This window comes from Pygocentrus nattereri, chromosome 27 (assembly GCF_015220715.1).
Source record: "Pygocentrus nattereri isolate fPygNat1 chromosome 27, fPygNat1.pri, whole genome shotgun sequence".
In the NCBI taxonomy this organism is placed as follows: Eukaryota; Metazoa; Chordata; class Actinopteri; order Characiformes; family Serrasalmidae; genus Pygocentrus; species Pygocentrus nattereri.
In genome coordinates, this window is record NC_051237.1 from 20,364,272 (window position 1) to 20,381,687 (window position 17,416).

Genomic DNA, 17,416 nt, shown 5'->3' on the forward strand with positions numbered 1-17,416 from the left:
GGATACCTTCAAATGTGGCATAGTTCTTTGTGTGGTAGCGTGATTCTTCTTCCGGTGATTAAGGAGATGATCCAACTTGATAGCAAGTGATATTAACTGATCAAGAGACAAATTATCGTCTCTACTGGCCAGTTCAGTTAACATTTCTTCCTTCAAACCTTGTCTGAATATAACCAATAGCGCAGCCTCGTTCCAACCGCTGCTTACGTATGGAATTCCAAAGCATAATCTACCACAGAGCGATTACCTTGTCTGAACTTAGACAGAATCTCCCCACTAAATTGTCCTTCATAGGGGTGGTTGAACACAGTCCTAAACTCCTTAATAAATTGGCTATAAGTTAGACGGTGAATGTTTGCCCAGCTGGCCGTAGCCCATTCTAAGGCTCGATCTGCTAGTCTAGATACTACAAAGGATATTTTAGCAAGATCATGACTAGCAGGCGAGTTATCAAAATAAACAGAGCATTGTAATAAGAACCCTCTACACTTATCTGGGTCCCCAGAGAATTTATTAGGTTTACTAACTGGACAAGTGGTATTCAGTGATTGAGTTACTCCAGTCAGCACCTGCTGATGTCTACCCAGTAGCTGCCCTTGTTCTGATAGAGCCTTCTGGAAGTCTTTGGAATCTGCCGTCTGCATGTTTGGCAAAGTATTCTGTGAGGATTCAGGGGAGTTCAGACGAGCGCGGAATTCCGTAAAAATTCCAAAAGGCAAGTGTGGCTCAAAACCAGAAAGGCAGATATGATCACGGTTGTGATCATTACAACAGGCAAACATAAGCAAAAGGGCAATCCAAAAAACAAGGTCAAGTACACCAACAGAGTAGCCCAAAGCAGACAATCAAAAACAGGTATCCAAAATACAAAGGGCAAGGCAAAAACCACAGTCCAGGTAACAGGCAAAAGGTCACAAACAAGGGATATGGCAAACAGGAGAAACGCTCAGTATGTTCATGAAAGAAGCAATTCTTCACAACTAACCTAAGTTAAGCCCGGGCTTCCGGCTTACGGCTGTGACGAACTATTACAGGTGACATGAATCAGTAATCAGGTGACTGAGAACGCTGATAGGTGCGTGACCGATCGTCACCGGTCACGTGATTTCCCTCATACTGGGAAATGTAGTTTGCAGCACTGGAGGAGTCCGTCTGAGGCATGACAAGACACGAGAGGATTAGAATGAAATTTATTTTTTTGCATCAGTTCACTTCGTCCGTCTCATACTCAAAAGTAAAAGACCACCCATGAGTTATTTAATCTTCAGTCAAAACAGCCATCAAGTCAAAGAAAAGCAGAACACATATTTTACAGAAAATGAAATCAGCTTTTTCAGTATTTAGTAAGTCCACTCTTTACATTTATTACAGCTCTCATTCTCTTCAGGAGACTCACTTTCAGTTTTTCAAAGAAACCTGCAGGGATCATTTTCCTCACCTCTAAAGTTCAGTCTTAGAAGTTGGTTGCATTTTTTGCTTCTCACAATCCGAGTAATTCAAACATATTTAGTGATGCTGAGGACTGGGGTGATCAGTCCATTGGTCAGTCTATTTTCCTTTGACATTCCCCTTTCCTTATGCAAGCCGATTATCTTATTTCGCATTTCCTCTGACATCTCCTGAAAAATGAATAACTTGTCCTTAATGGCCACTACTATTTGCTACTGTAGATGTAAATAATGAAGGGTGGTCTGAGTCTTTTGCTCAGTAATCAAGCTGCTTCAGATCTGAAAACATCCACAGGTTTTTGTCCATCTTTCCACTGTGAGAAGACGACTCTGAAAGAATGTGTAGTTGTTCAAGAAGAATCTCACTAAGAAAAGACAATAGACAAAAGAGAAGAAATGATTACGAAAAGATGTTTGTGTTCTCAGTACAATGGACTGACCACCCCAACTTTGGAGGTGTGGAATAGTATTCCTGCAGATTTCTTTGAGAAATTGAAAGTGAGTCTCCAGAAAAGAATGGAAGTATGGAACTTCATGTCTGAGAGTGCTTGTGAGGTTGGTGCTGTTTTCTGTCTCATCAAGGTTAAATACAAGCCTGTAGCGGTCTTTCTGCATACACACACACAGAGAGAGAGAGTGAGAGAGAGAGAGAGAATGTAGGGTCGTGCGGTTGTCACTAAGAGTACATTCAGAGCCAGTTTCCATATGCTGCAATCTTTCTGGCAGCCAAAACACGGGAACAGGGTCAAGAGGACGATTCATAAATTTTAATAAAGTTTTAAAAACTTCTGCTGTTTGGAAAGCAAAAGGGATCAAAGTCAGTCAGAACATTTCATAACAGTTCATACTACACATGAACTTTATTCTGTGGCCTCTTAAACTCCTTGGAACCACTGGTGGTTCCAAAACGCACTTCGTCATATTCTTCATAACTTTCATATTTCATTCTACATTCAGAAGCTGGGCATCGTATGAGGCTATAACTGTCTTCTTTCTAGTCAAATAGGTGGTGATGTCATTTTAAACCCTTATAATAAAAGAAGCTGAACTCTACATTTCTACTTTTTTCTACTGAAAGTCGACCCGTTTTTCCACATATCTGGGCTATAAACTATAAACAGATGGCGTCTCTTCAGTGATCTGCTCTGTAAAAATTATTTTTTCTAAAATAACACAAAGAGCGTCTGAGATTTTTGGCTTTCAGCAGTAAATCCTAAGCATATAGTGAAATGTGTAGATCATAAAACACATTTTCTGTTCATTTGAGTGGAGCTTTTACAAAATAAATAAAAAAATAAATAAAACAAAAATGTGCATTTATTTCACGCAGTTACTGAATAATTTGCCTTAAGATTTGGTCACATAAATTCAGATGGACAAACCAAAATATACCCTGGAGCAGAGATTGTGTGACATATCACAGTGTAGGACTAACATTACACTCTTAAAAATAACAGCTCTTAAAAAGTTCTTGGTTCTAGCTTCCGAGAGAACCCGTTAATCGCATCAAACATTACATTATGCTGAGATATCGCATCTCATTTACATCCACTGGAAGTGCTCTGTCTGCGGCAGCGCTCCAGAGAACATTTATGGCACCTTTCTTTGTAAAGTTAGCTCCGGTGTTTTTGGGACAGCGAGCTTCTCCATTACGCTCGGACTGGAGTGACCTGTTACATTTTTAATATAACTAACCAGTGAGCTGTACAGCTACCTGGACTCGATCAGGTTTCCGCACGAAATCTTCCACAGGGCCTCATGACGCTGCAGCATCAACCCAAAACACTTTAGCAGCTTATTAAAATGTAAAAGTTTATCTTGCAGAGTTTGACATTTTCCTCGCTTGGACTGGCTACTTATTTTGAGACAACAAGCTGGACCAGAATTAATCAGGCTGAACAGCTTTAAAAACAAATAAATAAATGAGTGAGTGAGCAAATAAATCACTAAATACACAGATATTTTTGTGCTTTACTCCATGTTTTTAAGTGAAATGCTGCTCTGCTCTTTCTTCTCTCTGTTCTGTCATCTTAATATAAAAATACACGTGAGGCAAAATGCCAGCACATTCATTTGTACATGGAAAGGAGCAGAAGGTAAGAGAGAAACCCATGGCAACCCTCTGCCTCTTTAAAATAGAGGAATCCTTCTCTCTCTCTCTCTCTCTCTCTCTCTCTGTCATTGAACAAGGATCCTGTGGTGAGGCCTCTTTATTGCTAAAGATAATGGCCCCTATTATCAATGACAATTAATACGTTTTTCACTTCTACTCAGCTATTTTTTTTTTCTGGGTCAAATGAGATTGGAACCTCTTAAAGGCCTGGTGGACTTTGGATAAAGGAAGAGAGAAAAAGACATACGACCAAAAGAGAAAATGTAAAGAAAAATGAAAGAGAGAAATAGAGAGGAAATAAGGGTGAGAAAGAGATATAGATGTTCAGAGCAAAAGAAAGAGGATGGGAGATAGATGGATGGAGAAAGAAGGGGTGAAAGAAAGAGAGATAGGAGTTGGTAAGTAAGAAAGAAAGAAAGCAAGCATGTATGAGAGAAAGAGAGAGAGAGAGAGAGAGAGAGAGAGAGAGAGAGAGAGAGAGAGAGAGAGAGAGAGAGACACATTTATACCTCCTCCCCCCAGAGCTGCTTCACTTCTGTTACTAGGCAACCCCTACAGGCTGCATGTGCTAAATAAAGATTAACACTGGGTGCTCAGGCTGCAGGATGGAGTCTTAGAGCTTCAGTCCAGCTACCACTGTCAATAGCCCTGAACCTCAGTCCAGCTACCACTGTCCATAACCCTGAACCTCAGTCCAGCTACCACTGTCCATAGCCCTGAACCTCAGTCCAGCTACCACTGTCCATAGCCCTGAACCTCAGTCCAGCTACCACTGTCCATAACCCTGAACCTCAGTCCAGCTACCACTGTCCATAGCCCTGAACCTCAGTCCAGCTACCACTGTCCATAACCCTGAACCTCAGTCCAGCTACCACTGTCCAAAACCCTGAATCTCAGTACATAGCCCTGAATCTCAGTCCAGCTACCACTGTCCATAACCTGAACCTCAGTCCAGCTACCACTGCCCATAGCCCTGAACCTCAGTCCAGTTCCCAATGTCTATAACCCTGAACCTCAGTCCAGCTACCACTGTCCATAACCCTGAACCTCAGATCAGCTCCCAATGTCCATAACCCTGAACCTCAGTCCAGCTACCACTGTCCAAAACCCTGAATCTCAGTCCATAGCCCTGAATCTCAGTCCAGCTACCACTGTCCATAAGCCTGAATCTCAGTCCAGCTACCACTGTCCATAACCCTGAACCTGAGTTCAGCTCCCAATGTCCATAACCCTGAACCTCAGTCCAGCTACCACTGTCCATAACCCTGAACCTCAGTTCAGCTGCCACTATCCATAACCCTGAACCTCAGTCCAGCTACCACTGTCCATAACCCTGAATCTCAGTCTAGCTCCCTAAAATTGAGTCCAGCTAACACTGACCATAGCCCTGAATCTCAGTCCAGCTCCCACTGTCCAAAACCCTGAGCATAGCTCCCAATGTCCATAAGCCTCAAACTCTGTCCAGCTCCCACTGTCCATGATCTTTAGTCCAGCTCAAACTGCTCATAACCCTGGTTGCATCAGTCCAGCTCACACTGTCCAACCTCAGTCAAATTCTCACTGTCCATAACCTTGAACCTCAGTCCAGTTCCCCATCGCCCACAACCCTGAAGCTCAGTCCAGTTCACTCTGTCCATAAGCCTGAATCTTAGTCTAGCCCCTACTGCCCATAACACTGAATAGCACTCTATTTCCCACTGCTCATAGTCCTGACCCTCAGTCCAGTGAAGGTTAGAGGTCTGCACAGACATGAAATATTTATTATTATTATTTATTATTATGGTTTTACACCTTCAGTATTTGAATAGTCCAATCACACCTTTGCCACAATAGTTTAAAAATGCTTTTGAGTCACCTTGTGTCTCAAGGTCCAAGGCTTAAAAAAATGCCCCTGATAGACAGAGGCTCCCGGGAACGGGCCCGGTCGGTAATTCAGCAATGCGACTTTGAAACCCGACCAGACCTGACTGGTACTGCTAACTTTGAAACCAAAAACCGACCCGGACCTGCCCTCATACACAGATGGATCATCACAGACACAGTTTTAGGGAAAAATTCTGATCCAAGTTCGATAGACAGACAGAGGGAGCATGCAACAAACTCGATAAGATCGATAAGAAACAAGGAAACGAGCACAAGGTTAAACTTGCTGTAAATACAAGCAAACACACAACAGCGTTTTTACTTTTGATGGTGGAGTGCTAGACCATTTAATCTTTACAGGTGGGGTTTGATGAACCTTAATAAGTTAACCTTCTCTGCGGGATATATCTGCACCTTTATGAGCTAAAGTGGTCATAGTCTTGCAAGAATTTGACTCAAAATCCAGCATTTAAAGAAGTGGAGGAGCCATACGCATAATCCTTACTCTGCCTGTAGCCCTGAACATCCGTCCAGTCCAGCTCACATTGCCCATACAGGCTGCAGCACAACAGAAGCACAGATCAACTTCCAGAGCCGGTTAAATGATTGATCCAGCCCCACAAAAGCTATAGGCCTGGAGGCCAGGAAGCTGGAGAATTTGCAAACAAACTGAATTTGTGAAGGGACTGGAGCTTCTGGTTTATGCTCCAGAAGAGCTCAATCATCAGCTCATTGCATCTCCTACTGCTTCATCTGCTCACAGCATCTCCTGCTCCATCTATCATCCGCTCCTTCAATCTACTGCTGAGCCACACTCACCTGGAAAAGCACAAACACTGACCCAGAAGCACACAGTGCAGAGGTTCCCCTGAGACCAGCCAATGACGCACAGACTCTAAGAGAGAGAGAGGGAGAGAAAGGGGGAGAGAGAGAGGGAGAGAGAAGCTGTCAAATATACAAGTGAGCAAGAGAACAGCACAACCTAACATAGGGTGAGCTGTAACGTGGAATTTTTATGTAGTTAAACAGGTTCAAGTGGAACTTCACCTTCCTGTTTTGCCATAGCAACCATCATCTGCATTTTTGACAGCAATTAGACAGATATTTCTTGAGATTCCCCCTGAAGACTATTTTTTATAGTCTTTAAAGAGTGGGATTAGCTGTTACAGTGAGGTTACTACAAAACCTCGCTTACCTTTCCGCCATGTGGCAGACATCTTATCTTATCCAGAGCGATTTACAATGTACTACACACAGGTAGGCGAAGGTAGTGTTAGGAGTCTTGCCCAAGGACTTATTGGTATATTGTAGGGTGCTTGTCCAGGCGGGGATTGAACCCCAGTTTACATCATCATCAGCATCAAAGGCGGAACTGTTACCCACCACACTATACCAACCACCAAAACCTCCCCAACCAACCAGACAGAGATGTCTGTTTCCTTACAAATAAATTCTTAATAGATCTCCTTTTTGGACATTTTTATGCGTAGATTCAAACCCAAATGGATGCCATGTAAATAAAACAATGCTGTGCAAAAGTAAAAGTCCGCCCCTCATTTATTTGATTTCCAGTCAAAACAGCTGTTAAGAAGATGTCATTCATTTTTTTTTAGCCAGGGAGAAAAAAATTGGCAGGGATATTTTCCCACGTGGCCGAAGTTCAGTCTTAGAGGTTGGTTGCACTTCCTGTTTCTCATGGTGATGATGATGATGATGATGTCTGGAACCTGGAGTGGCTAGTCCATAGTTCTGAGAACAAATTTGAGCAAAATTAAATGCTGATATTTGCTGCTGTGCTTTGTAAAAATACACTTGCCAATGTTTGATGCTGCTGATAATAATAATAATAATAATAATAATAATAATAATAAATTAGGTTGGGAAGCTCCAAACAGCATAGAACTGTACTGAATTAATTGTGTTTGCATCAATTTACAAGACTTTTTGTGACTGTTAAACTAAGCTGCGTGCTTTATAAAAAGGTATCACTTTGAAACAAGACTACCTTTACAAAGTGTTCATTAATGGTTTATAATGAGTTTATCCGTGGTTATTAATCAGGTCTTAAAGAGCTTAAAATGAGTATTAAGCAGTTACAAATCACAAACAAAGGACAACTTAAATAGTGACTCCACATTTATTCATACAGTTAAACCTCAGGTTTGGATGTTTACTGATCTTACTTGGTCTTATTCATTAAACTTCTCAGCTTCATCACATATTCATAATCAGATATAACAGTTCATATTAGCCTTTTCGGTAATGTGTTATGACTGTTTATTGGTGGTTACTAAAGTGTTCATGACCTAACTAAAAACCATTAACAAGCTATTTTTAAACCATTTGTAAAGCTTTAATAAGGGTAGTCTTATTTTACAGTGGTAGCAAAAAACATCAAACTTTCAAAATTCCTTTGCAAAAGCTCAAATGTGATGGGCTATGTGTCGCCCTCCCCAGTTCAAATCTGTATATACTCACCAGCCACTTTATTAGGTACAGATTCAGTTGCTTGTTAACACAAATAGCTGATCAGCCAATCACAGGGCCATAACTGACAAATGACAAAACGGAGATTAGAGGTTTTGGTCTGACAACAGCGATTTTATATACACTCAGCAGCCACTTTATTAGGTACAATGTTCAATTGCTTGTTAACACAAATAGCTAATCAGCCAATCACGTGGCTGCAACTCAATGCATTTAGGCATGTAGAGGTGGTCAAGACAACTTGCTGAAGTGCAGACCGAGCATCAGAACGGGGAAGAAAGGGGATTTAAGTGACTTTGAACGTGGCGTGGTTGTTGGTGCCAGACGGGCTGGTCTGAGTATTTCAGAAACTGCTGATCTACTGGGATTTTCACGCACAAGCATCTCTAGGGTTTAAAGAGAACGGTCCGAAAAAGAGGAAATATCCAGTGAGCGGTCAGTTGTGCGGACAAAAATTCCTTGTTGATGTGAGAGGTCAGAGGAGAATGGGCAGACTGGTTCCAGATGATAGAAAGGCAACAGGAACTCAAATAACCAACCAACATCTCTGAGGAACGTTTCCAACACCTTGTGGAAAGGCATGAAGAATTAAGGCAGTTCTGAAGGCAAAAGGGGTCCAACCTTTTACTAGCAAGGTGTACCTAATAAAGTGGCCAGTGAGTGTAGTTAAAATAATGTAGTTAAAATGAAATTGTCTGTATTCGTAAGAAAGTGTGCAGTTACCGGTGTATATTTACCAATAAATAAGGTGTGTGATACTAGACTGTATGTATAATAAACAGATTTACACCTTGCCAATAAAGGGTCTTTGAGTCTAGATGAAAGAGAGAGAAGAGCTTGGATGCAGTGAGATAAGAGAGATAGAGAGAGGAGATATGCCCGTCTATGATCTCTCTCCCTCTCTTTGCTATTTTCCCCAAACTCTCGTGAGCGTCATCACTCCCTCAGCTTCCCTCTGAAGAGCTTCCACTTAAGCGGTAATCACTAAAGCATGCAGCACAAACAATGTACTTAAGAGACCAGAGGAGCTCAACGCAGCTTCATACAAATGCTCCACGGACAAAACAGGCTGCGTCCTGACTGGAGCAGGATGTCTTTTAGCGCCCACTTTGCTCTCCCAAACCCAAGTCAGCACTGCCCTGTGTTGTGTTGACCACTGCCTGGAGTACAAGGTGGCCACTGTGGTCAGGCCTAATTATTTAACATTGTGAAAAACCAAATGAGTACACTTCTTTTACACTGGAGCTATGAGGCTAGTGTAGTTATCAAGTCACAGAAGGCAAATATCAAAATATCTATATAATTCATGTAAATGAAGCCATTCAGAGCAGAAACTTGCTGACTGATTACAGTGGTGGTGATAGGAGCCAGGGGTCACAATGTCTGTAATGTTAATATAACCACTTGATTTACCTTTCCAAACACCCAGTGAGCCTACATGTGATTTCTGAGTTTTAGAGACACTTGATGATGGTTTGTGCTGGTTCATGTTTATGAACAGTGGCCTACAGATCAACATAGTAAAGGAGCTCATCTGTGATCCTGAGTTTAAAGCCAGTTTTTATTCAACTTAAACTTGGAACTAAGTTGTAAATAAATCTTAAACTGAAACTTTGCTTGTGTGTAAAAAGTGATTTCAGAGCCACTCGGTTCTCCCTGATGGAAACTGTTTACCTTCAGTGTTTTGTGCTTATGATCATTTTAATAGACGTCGGCGTCACTAATTAATGACGTTCTATTAAAAGACTGGTTTACCAAGAGAGACGCTGGAGGACTTTCACCTGAAATGAGTTCATGAAGCGAATCTTGTTATAAAAATGATAACAGGACCAGATCAGAGCCAAAATTACTCTTTTAGTACTTTTACTTTATACTTAAGTACATTTGAAGGCAAATACTTTAGTACTTTACTCAAGTTGAGGTCTAGAGTAAGGACTTCTACTTTTACTGGAGTAATATTACCTTGGGTGTCTCTACTTTAACTCAAGTACATGAATTGTGTACTTCATCCACCACTGGTACCTACACGCCATGAATAATCATTAAAATTAATATTTAAGTCCAACATTTTATCTCATAACTATCAAGAAACATTAGAGACACTCAACTCTTAAAAGGTCTAATTCCTATCAGCACCACTGTGGTGATTCTGACCCGTGACATTTTTTCTACAATAAAGCATTTCACATGAAAATACTCTGATTTACTTTGATTACATTCTGAATGATGCTACTCTGCGTTTTTTTTTTTTAGTTATTTTTAAATCAGTGATCTTCCTCTTTAAGCAATCTCAAATATGCCATCTTATGTGGTTTCTGTCACTGTGTGACGTACTGTTCTCTATATACATGTACAAAAGTACAGACACAATTCAGGCTGTAAGATGGCTGCTGGCCTGCAGCTGTTTTTAGCTACGCGACACAGTACAGAGTCAGCAGACGTGTACGCGACACAGTACAGAGTCAGCAGACGTGATTCTACTGGGGACAGAATGAAGCCATCTAAATTTGGAGAGCGGATTAATTTTTTAACTGGAAATGCTGGGCTGTGAGTCCATTTAAGTGGGCTTTAAGTATCTTTGACTGCAAACATAAACAGAAGTATGGAACTTCATGTCTGAGAGTGCTTGTGAGGTTGGGGCTGTTTTCTGTCTCATCAAGGTTAAATACAAGCCTGTAGCGGTCTTTCTGCACAGAGAGTGAGTGAGAGAGAGTGAGAGAGAGATGCCAGAGAGGGAAAAGCCACATAATCCTCACATGAAACACAAATTCGTCCCCAGCAGACTCTCTGCTCTCTCACTCATTGCATAACCCTTTCATTACATAATCCCAAATGTATATTCATGTCCAAGAGGCTTAGCTCAGTTTAGCACACTCCAGTGTGTGAACCCAGCAGCAGCAGCAGCAGCAGCAGCAGCAGCAGCATCCTATCCAGCGTGAGGAAGAGAAAGAGGGGGGGGGGGTTCAATACGTTCCATCCCACCAGCATCCTCTCCGTACGTGGGCCAGTGATGCTCTCTCTGCCTCCTACAGGGGATTTTGTTATGAATCAAAAATAGGAACATGCAGTCGAACGAAACAGGAAACGTATATTTAAGGACACAAGGAGAAATTCTTAAACATACTGCATATGGCAGTGCAGGGATTTCTCACCAGTGAATAATACCTCCTCTTCTGTTTTGTACAAAGCCTTTCAAGTGAGGGGGCATATATATATATATATATATATATATATATATATATATATATATATATATACACTCTATATGGAGAAAAGTATTGGGATACCTATACCTAAAGGAGCTTTTATGACATCCCTTTCTAAACTCATAGACATTAGTATGGAATTGGTCTCCCCGCTTCCACTCTTCTGGGAAGTTTTCTACAAGATTTTGGAGAGTGTCTGTGAGAATTTTTGCCCATTTATCCAGAAAAGCATTTGTGAGGTCAGACACTGGTGTTGGATGAGAGGGCCTGGCTCACAATCTCTGTTCCAGTTCATGCCAAAGCTGTTTGACGGGGTTGAGGTCAAGGTTCTGTGTGGGCCAGTCAAGTTCTTCTACACCAAATTCAACCAGTCATGTCTTTATGTACCTTGCTTTGTACACCGGGGCTCAGTAAAGCTGGAACAGAAAAGAGCTTCCTTCCCCAAACTGTTCCCATTAAGTTGGAAGCATAGAATTGTCCAGAATGTCTTGATAGATAGATAGATAGATAGATAGATAGATAGATAGATAGATAGATAGATAGATAGATAGATAGATAGATAGATAGATAGATAGATAGATAGATAGATCTGATCGTGGCATACTTTCAACGAGGTGTTGGACACATTCCTCAGAGATTGTGATTGGTTATTTGAGTTCCTGTTGCCTTTCTACCATCTGGAACCAGTCTGCCCACATATATATACACTGCTCAAAAAAAAAATAAAGGGAACACTCAAATAACACATCCTAGATCTGAATGAATGAAATATTCTCATTGAATACTTTGTTCTGTACAAAGTTGAATGTGCTGACAACAAAATCACACAAATCATCAATGGAAATCAAATTTATTAACCAATGGAGGCCTGGATTTGGAGTAAAACACACAAAATTAAAGTGGAAAAACACACGACAGGCTGATCCAACTTTGATGTGATGTCCTTAAAACAAGTCAAAATGAGGCTCAGTGTTGTGTGTGGCCTCCACGTGCCTGTATGACCTCCCTACAACGCCTGGCCATGCTCCTGATGACCTGGACTAAAGCATCTGCCAACTCCTGGACAGTCTGTGGTGCAACATGGCGTTGGTGGATGGAGCGAGACATGATGTCCCAAATGTGCTCAATCTGATTCAGGTCTGGGGAACGGGCGGGCCAGTCCATAGCTTCAATGCCTTCATCTTGCAGGAACTGCTGACACACTCCAGCCACATGAGGTCTAGCATTGTCCTGCACCCAGGGAACCCAGGGCCAACCACACCAGCATATGGTCTCAAAAGGGGTCTGAGGATCTCATGTCGGTACCTAATAGCAGTCGGGCTACCTCTGGTGAGCACATGGAGGGCTGTGCAGCCCTCCAAAGAAATGCCACCCCACACCATTACTGACCCACTGCCAAACCGGTCATGCTGACGGATGTTGCAGGCAGCAGATCGCTCTCCACGGCGTCTCCAGACTCTGTCACGTCTGTCACATGTGCTCAGTGTGAACCTGCTTTCATCTGTGAAGAGCACAGGGCGCCAGTGGCGAATTTGCCAATCCTGGTGTTCTCTGGCAAATGCCAAGCGTCCTGCACGGTGTTGGGCTGTGAGCACAATCCCCATCTGTGGACGTCGGGCCCTCATACCATCCTCATGGAGTTGGTTTCTAACCGTTTGTGCAGACACATGCACATTTGTGGCCTGCTGGATATCATTTTGCAGGGCTCTGGCAGTGCTCCTCCTGTTCCTCCTTGCACAAAGGCACAACTCCTGGTAGCGCCTCCAGCCTCTGGACACTACACTGACAGACACAGCAAACCTTCTTGCCACAGCTCACATTGATGTGCCATCCTGGATGAGCTGCACTACCTGAGCCACTTGTGTGGGTTGTAGATTCTGTCTCATGCTACCACGAGTGTGAAAGCACCACCAACATTCAAAAGTGACCAAAACATCAGCCAGAAAGCAGAAAGGGACTAAGAAGTGGTCCGTGGTCCCACCTGCAGAACCACTCCTTTATTGAGTGTCTTGCTAATTGCCAATAATTTCCACCTGTTGTCTGTTCCATTTGCACAACAGCTGTGAAATTGATTGTCAATCAGTGTTGCTTCCTAAGTGGACAGTTTGATTTCACAGAAGTTTGATTATCTTGGAGTTATATTGTGTTGTTTAAGTGTTCCCTTTATTTTTTTGAGCAGTGTATTTTATATATATATATATATATATATATATATACACACACACACACACACACACATACATACATACATACATATACACACACACATTATATATATATATATTCACATATTCACCCACAGATGCAGTATGGTGCATTCCTTTATTGCTTTTGCAGCAATTACGATCCATGGCAGTAAAGCAATTTGAATCTGACTCTGGGAGAAGGGCATTCTCTGAAGGTGGTGAGATGTAGCAGTAAACAGAGATTTTATGGCTGATTTAATTAGCAGTATTAGTGTGAACTGCAGGGAAAATGGCAGCTAAAAGCTATAGTACATTATAGAGCATCACTCACCACTGTCCTTTACTGACAGGACAGCCACTCTGTGTGTGCACATCAGATAGACAGGAATAACTACTTGAATGTCCTCAGTTGACTTTTTGAGGACACCCCCCCCCCCACTCCTGCAGCAGTTTGTGGCCACTACCTTATGTTCCTCCTCCTCCTCTCCCTGCCTCCCTGCCTCCCTCCCTCCGCTGTTGACACTTTGTTATGGGAACGAGACTCTGTTTTCAGTTCAAGATTCTGTCTGCCATGCTCTCTTAAGCAGACCTTGACTGTGTTTTAAAGCAGACTGCAGCCTTTTCTGCCCTGTACAAACTTGGCAGCTTGGGAAAGTTACTTTAAAGCAATAGTCTGGCAAAAATCAAATTGTTGAAGCTGAACTATGTAAATTGTTCTTTGTTACAACTGAAAGAAATGCTGTAGCTCTACTGAAGACAAAAAGTGTGTGTGCACTGCCACGAATCACCATGTAAAGCCAGAAATAATGGCATAAAAGTCAGAGGTGTTAGGTTGGATTTGGAGGGAGTTTTTCAGACCATCGTCATGCATCTTTGCATATTAATGTCACAGACACAGGCTTAAAAAGAAGGTCCAGCTCAAAATCCAAATCAATGTTATAACGATGAAGATATGAATAACAATAGTAGATAATGCCCTCAGAACCTCAGACGTCCATGAGTTCTCTTTGAGTTCTCTTTCACCGCACTCTTTCAAATCATCAGATTCATCCACTAGGGGAAGGGGTCTGATTCCCAATTTTATAAAATGTTCTTCTGCACATTGCATGCAATTACACACTTCTGCCAGAGGGGTCTCCAAATCCCCAAATGTTACATAGTGTAGCTTTAAAGATTCTTAAACAGACTTATGCAGTTTGTGACACTGTATGATATACAACTGTCTATATAGATACAAAAAGGGAAAACATTTAGGCTTCAGGGTGATTCCCACAGCTGCTTTTAGCTATACAATATAACAGTTTGATATACAGTGTCAGAGACCACATAAGCAAGTCTATTTAACATCACAACATAGTTTGAGGCAGACATAGACATGCAGCTTGCATGATGCTAATTGGTCTACATAAGATTCCATTACTTCACCCTTCTCCGTGTCTCCTGGCCTGTCCATTTTTTGTCCTTATGCTCTGCTTTCAGCTTATAGCAGAGAGGATGGAGCTCGTTACCACGGTGATGTCGCCAAGCCAGGCTGTGCCAGCCCAGCTATGTGAGGCCCATGGAGCACCATCAGTTCACCTTAAACAAACCAAGCCCTATGTTAATACCCGGATGGTGTAGCAGAGCTGCCCGAAAAATAAGAAGTGCTGCTGTTTGCACTACAGATTTCTGCCTTATGTAAGAAAGTCTGAAATTTAAAGGGGAAAGTTAAAGGGGATTTTACAGATTATTATGTTACCACATAAATAAATTGTTAACATAAAAACACAATCATTTGCTTTGAAATGCTCCGTTCTAGCAAACCCGAGCCAGAATGGTTGTCAGTGGTGAGAAGGGAACCAGACATCTGAAGAGTTTAATGCAGGGGAGGCAACTCCTACAGAGTTTGGCGATTTTCCTGCTCAGGCACACCTGATTCAACTCAACAATTACTTATCAGGTTTGGTTGGTGATCCAGCAGGGGGGTCACCAAACCATGCTGACCTCAGCTCCCCACCCCTAAAAGCTCCATCTCATAAAGTTATTATATGAAATTGCTATAATTACACTGTGTGATGTCTGCATTTTTCATAGCATTCCTTCATAGCGGAGAAGAACATGGAGGACGAAAACTTCTTTAAAAAGATGTTCACTATTTTAGCATCATCAGCATTCCACGTAAAAACTAATATATAATCACACACACACACACACACACACACACACACACACACACACACACACACACACACACACACACACACACACACACACACACACACACACACGTCACTGCTGTCAGATCAAAATCTCCAAAATGGCAACTTTAAAATGTTTTTCAGAAGGAAAAAACATTTTACTTTTAATATGAATCAATGGAACCAGTCATTTGTCCCAAGGAATTTTGGGCCATTTCTATGGTCAGTTGAGCATGAAATTAGATGCAATAATGTAAAGGTCAACAGGCATTTTCCAATCATGCCAAAAATTGATAAATTACAAAACGGAGATTAGAGGTTTTGGTCTGACAACAGCGATTTTATATACACTCGGCGGCCACTTTATTAGGTACAATGTTCAATTGCTTGTTAACACAAATAGCTAATCAGCCAATCACGTGGCTGCAACTCAATGCATTTAGGCATGTAGAGGTGGTCAAGACAACTTGCTGAAGTGCAGACCGAGCATCAGAATGGGGACGAAAGGGGATTTAAGTGACTTTGAACGTGGCGTGGTTGTTGGTGCCAGACGGGCTGGTCTGAGTATTTCAGAAACTGCTGATCTACTGGGATTTTCACACACAACCATCTCTATGGTTTCACCTTGTTGAAAGTAAGCCATGAAGAATTAAGGCAGTTCTGAAGGCAAAAGGGGGTCCGACCTTTTACTATTTGTACCTAATAAAGTGTCCAGCGTACATACATACACACAGACACGCCACTTATCCTTCTGGGTAGAATGCAACAAATAATAATGAATGAATAATAACAATAAAATAAAATGAATGGCATCTTTGTTTTCTCCAGCAATCAAGTTTTGAGTGCTGATTGAGTTGATCAGCTCATCTAGCTTACAAAAAATTCAGGCCCAGAAAGATCTAACTAAAGAAATTACAGAGTCCATTTGGTCAAGGATGATGAAGGGGATACATTCATCTTCGATATGTATGAGACAAAGTTATGCAATTTAAAATCTTTCATCGACTGCACTGGACCAAAGTTAAGTTGTCCCATATTAATCCCAATATTGATACAAAGTGTGACCGTTGTAAGCCGAACCAAGCCACTCTGATTCACATGCTCTGGGATTGCCCTAAACTTTTAATTTTCTGGCAATCAATATTTGATATGCTTTCCATTGTAATTGATAAGCAACTAGAATTGTCAGCCCCCCTTGCTTTATTTGGTGTGGTAACACAAAATCTTATTTTAAACAATAACAAATTAAGCCTTTTATCTTTTGCCACATTAGTAGCTAGAAGACAAATTTTGGTTAAATGGAAAGACTGTAACCCCCCAACGTTTGCGCAGTGGATAAGGGACATGGTGTATTTCATTCAGTTGGAAAAGATTAGGTATACAGTTAAGGGGTCAACAGAGAGATTTTTATTGATATGGCAATCTTTCCTTAGGTCATGTTGAGTGTCTGAGTTCTGGAAGTTTTAAGCTCCAGTAGAATGATCAGGTTATGTTACTAGGAATTTTGGAAACAAATTGTTGGGAGAACTTTTTACGATGCCTTAGGGGCGTCTTCCCTCCTGTACTGTTAGTTTATAGGAAATGTACTAAATATATAAATATATACTGGTTTTAGCACCTATCATTTTATCATGGTTTATTTATTATGTCATTATTATTGTTATTATTTTGTCTCTCTGTCTGTGTGTGTATGGTATTGGTGTGATCGTATGTAGATAAATATTAATGTAACTATAGGTTTAAACAAGTATGTTCTGCTGGGATTGTCAAATTTTATTTGTAAGGCACAAATGCCGTGCACACAGATACTAGGCATATTTATGTATTTTATCTATTAGTTGTTTATTTTAAATGTATAAGTTATTATTATTATTATATTTGTTATTTATTTATTTTTGTCTCTTAGGTTATATTTTCTCAGGGAAAGGGTAGGGGT